Below are 6,018 nucleotides of genomic sequence, written 5' to 3'. Positions count from 1 at the left end.
TATTCCAATTATGTTTCTCTGAGAATAAAACCTCTGATCCTTGACTGTAGTTGGGAGATACTCTTCAGTTTTCACTTCAACTGAGGAAAACTTTGTTCCACTAGCAATACATTTACAAGCCATAATGTTTGGTAGTACTACTTTTGTAGCTACTCTTATTTATTTTACCTTGACTTCCGAGCTATTCAGGGAACATATGCCAGCATTTCTTCTCTAAAAGTTATCTTTTTGTCATGACCACAAAGTGATTAGTGATGCTTGTTATACTTCTTTCCTAAATGAGATAAGGCCAACAACAGCCTGATTGATACTCTCATCTTTAGTCTAAAATTGCAATCACCAAAGGGACAAGTGACAAGATGCAAGAATGTTGCCTTATGCTTTTAGATCCAGGCAGAAAATCTAGTTTCAGTGTTGCTTATGTGAACTGTGGGCACTTCAGATGATGTCTTCTCTATTGGCAGAGGCTTCTGCAGTCTGTCACATGCCATGGCAAATTTCTAACAGCCCCTTTGGCACCTAAGGAGAAGCCTGCATTGCTCACAATTCAAAGTCCCTATTGCATCATATGTTCTGTATTTAATCATCAGATTTTAGGAAATGTGAAGAGAACAAGGTCACGTTGGAAAGGGATGTTTGTTCTACAACCAATCAATCCCACAGCAGGAGCTACACAGACAGATAAACATGAAATATAATTATCCCATGGTAAAATGAGTGGTCCTGAAAATCCATCATCTTTGTTTCCTTCACATATTCATTTATGCTTCCTAACACTTCAAGCCTTTATTTAAGATTCAATTTAAGCTAAAACACTGTATAAATATTCTTATAAACCATGTCTCTTCCAATTAGTGGTCAACCTAGGACAAAATGAGGTTATTTAGGCTAATAAAACAATTTTCTTTCCTTTTTTAAAATAATTTTATTTTCATAAATTGCTTTTATGGAGACAAATATATTTTCCTAGGGTAGCTGGGCCTTCAGCTATGTTTTATTACAAGGAAACCAATAATAATAATGTTAGGTCCCCCACCCCTGCTCTGTACTACAGACAGCTCCACTGAGAGAGCCTGTGTGTCTCTACTCACTGGCTGTGTGTCCCAGTGCACCAATTGTCCCTGCCACGCCTTGGGCAAAGGTTCAGCAGACCTCACCAAAATGCCATCTCAAATGGAACTCGCCATGGAAACCATGCTGTTCACATTTCATAGGTTCCACAACTGCTAGTGATAAAGGCTACTTAACAAAGGAGGACCTGGGGGTACTCCTGGAAAAGGGGCTCCTGGATATTTGGAAAATCAAAAAGACTCTCTAGCCGTGGACAAAATAATGAAGGACCTTGACCAGTGCCTAGATGGCAAAGTGGGTTTCCAGAGCTGCTTCCTGCTAATTGCAGGGCTCACCATTGCATGCAATGACTATTTTGTAATATACATGAAGCAGAAGGGAAAGAAGTAGGCAACATTGAGCAACACTTCCGCCCAATGAGAGTTCTCTCGAAGGGTCTCTTAAAGAATCTGACCCACAGCTTCCCCCTGTATAAAGGATTCCATGAGCAGATCAGGACTCTCAGAAAATGTACAATAAAATCCAACCCTCATTTGAGAAGCAGAGAAAGAAAAGTCAGATAAGCTTTTGACTTTTATATAGCTTTCATCCTCTTGCCCTCAATAAATTCTGTTTTTAGTTCTTCACTTGAAAAAAAAATAATTTAGGAAAATGATGTTTTTGATTTTTTTTTTTAGAAGTTCAAAACTTAAACTCAGTCCATGTCAGTTTTCAAAGTTAAGAATATCTTTTTAATAATTTTTTTTATTTGACAGAAAGAGATCACAAGTAGGCAGAGAGGCAGGCAGAGAGAGAGAGAGAGAGAGACGAAGCAGGCTCCCTGCTGAGCAGAGAGCCTGATGTGGGGCTTGATCCCTGGACCCTAGGATAATGACCTAAGCTGAAGGCAGAGGCTTACCCCACTGAGCCACCCAGGCACCCAGGAATATCTTTTTAATTTAATTTTATTTGAGAGAAAGGGAGTGCACACAAGCAGCAGGGAGGGGCAGAGGGAGAGTGAGAAGCAGACCCCCGATGAGTTTGATCCCAGGACCACATAACCTGAGCCAAAGGAAGATGCTTAATGGACTGAGCTACCACAGCACTTTGGGACTATATTTTCTTGACTTGTGTACACTGACTCCTAAAACCTGAAGGCCTTGTAGACAGAGCCCTTTAAAAAAATCAAAGAACTTCTGGGTACTTAACTCTACTTTTCCATTTAATACATCTTACTCTCCTTTTTCTTACCTGATAATTCCTTCCTCTTCTATTAATTACTGTCTTTCTCCCCTATGGTCTATGCTTTCTTTGAATTAAGGAGGGAGGAAAACAAGTGCTTTCTTTAGAAAGGAAAACTTTTCCCTCCTTGCTTCCCTCTTTTGTCAGATAAGCAGACATGTAAGTGGATCTTGTGTAAATTGTCATGACACACTGGGGAGTGCTTCTCTATTGTCTGAATATTAACAGAAGACAATGTCGGTGGTATTAAAGGTCTAAATTACAGACCTCGAAAAAAGAATAAAATATGTAGTAATGGTGGAGGTAGCAGTCTGTAAGAAGAGTTGAAGTACCGGGGTGCCTGGGTGGCTCAGTTGTTTAAAGCCTCTGCCTTTGGCTCAGGTCATGATCTCAGGGTCCTGGAATTGAGCCCCGCATCCGGCTCTCTGCTCTGCAGGGAGCCTGCTTCCTCCTCTCTCTCTCTCTCTCTCTCTGCCTGCCTCTCAGCCTCGTTGTGATCTCTGTCTGTCAAATAAATAAATAAAATCTTTTTTTTTTTTTTTTAAGATTTCACTTATTTATTTGACAGACAGAGATCACAAGTAGGCAGAGAGGCAGGCAGAGAGAGAGGGGGGGTGGGGAGGAAGCAGGCCCCCTGCCGAGCAGAGAGCCCGATGTGGGGCTCGATTCCAGGACCCTGAGATCGGGGCCCAAGCCGAAGTAGGAGCCCCTAACTAAATAAAATCTTAAAAAAAAAAAAAAAAAAAAAAAAGATTTAAGAAGAGTTGAAGTACTAAATGCTAATCTATCAAGGCACTACCTAGATCCATCCTCCCTTGGTCTTAGCCATTTGGTAAGGCTCAGCTGATACTCACGCTCCGGACAAGTGCATGACTGAGGCCTAACCAATCAGGTTAACTTGCCTTAGTAAATAAGTGGGGACATTGGGGCACCTGGGTGGCTCAGTGGGTTAAGCCGCTGCCTTCGGCTCAGGTCATGATCCCAGGGTCCTGGGATCGAGCCCCACATTGGGCTCTCTGCTCTGCAGGGAGCCTGCTTCCTCCTCTCTCTCTGCCTGCCTCTCTGACTACTTGTGATCTCTGTCAGATAAATAAAGAAAAAATCTTAAAAAAAAAAAAAAGTGGGGACATGACTTAGTTCTATGGTTCTCAACATTTTGGTCTCAGGAACCCTTTACATCCTTAAAAATTATTGAGGACTCCAAAGAACTTTTAAGTAGGTTTTATCTATCAATATTTAGCATATGAAAACCTTTTTTTTTTTTTTTTTTAAAGCAAGAGAGAAAGAGAGTGGTGGGTGGGGGGAAAGGGAGAGGGAGAAAAAGAATTTAGGCAGGCTCCATGCTCAATGCAAAGCCTGACATGGTGCTTGATTTCACAACCCTGATATCATGACTGAGATGAATTAAGAGTTGGATGCTAAAACAACGGAGCCACCCAGGCACCCCTAAACTTTTTTAAAATATAAAAATATATAAACACATTTTATTAGCTGTCAGAGTGATGTTATCATTATATATAATTTAGCCTCTGGAAAAATTCCACCATATCTAATAAGAAAATGAGAGTGGAAACACAATGCCTTAGTATTAGTATGAAAATATTTCTGACCTTGAAGACCCTCAAGAAAGGGTCTTGGGGTCTCCAGGTATCCCCAGACAAACTTGAAAACTACTGATCTAAACTATTGCTTAGAGAAGACACTACCAACTTTGCCACCAGGTAGGGAGAATCTATATGAAAATTATGTCAACAAAGGAGAAAGCATAGCTGAAAGATTTTGATGACATGGTTTTAGATCCTGAATTTAGCCAACCCTGAAGCTATATACATGTCTGGAATTCATAGCTGTGTAGCCTTTTGACTTAAGCTAGGGTTAGTCACTTGTAACCAAAATGTTCTCATACATCTGGTTTTCCAGCTGGGGACCTCAGAGAAAGAGAGTAAGGGTGAGAAAAATAAAAAGGACCAGGGCACAAAATTATTCAAGCAGAAATTTGGGCAGCAAAAATATCAAAAGCCCAAGAAAAGTTCAAATTTATTTTTATAAACATGGCAGACATTGGAAAACACTGTCCTAATTATTCTCAAATAAGTGCGACCAAATTCCATGGACGTCTGTGGAGGCTCAGCTTCACTAAAAGACAACAAAGGCATCAAAACTAACAGCAAAATGTCAGTTTCATTAGTAAGAATGTATAAATTGATCTTACTAGACTTTGAAAAATTCTAATTTAGAAAACTGCTTTTGTGGGTTAAAGCATTAGGCCATTTAGTTCAAATGTTAAAAATTTCCCCAGTATTCTCTACTGTAGAGTGTTTTCCTCTAAGCATGTGTCTAATTTCTAAATCCCAGCTTTTAAGGAAACTTTGTCATTCTTTGAACTTTTGTCGTTGCTTGTACTGGCTTGAATAGTGTCCCCCAACCCCCAAATTTCACACCCACCAAGAATCTCAGAATGTAACCTATTTGGAAATAGGGTCTTTGTAGATATAATTTGTTAAATAGGGATCATACTGGATTATAGTGGGACCTAAATTGAATGACTGATATTCTTACAAGAAGTCCAAGTGAAAATACACATAGACAAGAAGGCCATGTGATGAGGGAGGCAAAGATTGAAGCCATGCAGCTACAACCCACCTAATGATAAGGATTGCTGGCAACTACTAGAAGCTAGAAAGAGGCAGAGAAGAATTTTTCCTTACATCCTTCAGAGAGAGCATGGCTTTGCTGACAGCTTCTTTTTAGATTTCTGGGCTCCAGAACTTTGAGAGAATAAATTTCTGTTGTTTTAAGGTAGCCAGTGATAGTTATGGCAGCCCTAGGAACTAATACATTGTCTAACTCAGCCAATCTAAAGTTCATCTTGACTATAATCAAGCTTCCTTCGAGGAAAATAATAGGTTAAAATCAACCAGAATTTCACCTTGCACCCATTTTTGTTGTGCTGAATACACAGAACAAAATTTACAATTTTAACCATTCAATAGCATTAAATATATTCAAGTGTTGCACCCATTTTTATTTTTTTTATTTTTTATTTTTTAAAGATTTTATTTATTTATCAGAGAGAGAGAGCAAGCACAGGCAGACAGAGGCAGAGGGAGAAGCGACTCCCTGCCGGGCAAGGAGCCCATGCGGGACTCCATCCCAGGACGCTGGGATCATGACCTGAGCCGAAGGCAGCTGCTTAACCCACTGAGCCACCCAGGCGTCCTGCACCCATTTTTAATTGAGTCAGTTTTAAATGTCGCTGTTAGCTTATCAGGAAAGAGGCAAGAATGGAATAAGCTTTAGAGGAAGAATAATTTTTTGCCAAATTTGTTCTTGTTCACGTCTAATGTCAATGAGGAGAGTCTGACCCCAGAAAAGCCGGTAAGTTTTTACTGGATACTGAAATTGTGATTAGTCACAGGAACACTAAAGTACTAGGTGGGCTAAGTGTAAACACACTCTGATTAGAAAAAATTCAGCCTTTACCATAATTAATTTCTACTGATAAACTTTCATCTTCATAATGAAAGTCACTATGAAAGCCAGATGTTTACCTATCTCTTGTGTTAATTTTTAGTTAATGTAAACTCCTATAGTTTTCATTAAAACCTTTAGAGAAAGTGAATCCTTGGGCACTGCTAATTCTTTATGCACAAACTCTTTTTCATTTCTTGTTTTCCCCTTTCCCTCAGTATAGTCCTGAGACATTTGTCAATATTCAGGAATGCT

General features: G+C 39.7%; 1 pseudogene across 1 annotated transcript; it reads left to right on the top strand.

Moving 5' to 3' along the window:
• Positions 1-1,161: 1,161 nt before the first annotated feature.
• LOC309866193 (protein S100-A10 pseudogene) lies at positions 1,162-1,473 on the top strand (annotated as a pseudogene). The gene has a single exon. The product of its transcript is annotated as a protein S100-A10 pseudogene (transcript).
• The last annotated feature ends 4,545 nt before the right edge of the window (positions 1,474-6,018 follow it).

The sequence above is a fragment of the Mustela nivalis genome (genome assembly GCF_964662115.1).
Source record: "Mustela nivalis genome assembly, chromosome: 6".
Taxonomy (NCBI): domain Eukaryota; kingdom Metazoa; phylum Chordata; class Mammalia; order Carnivora; family Mustelidae; genus Mustela; species Mustela nivalis.
This window is presented reverse-complemented; position numbering and strand designations above follow the sequence as displayed.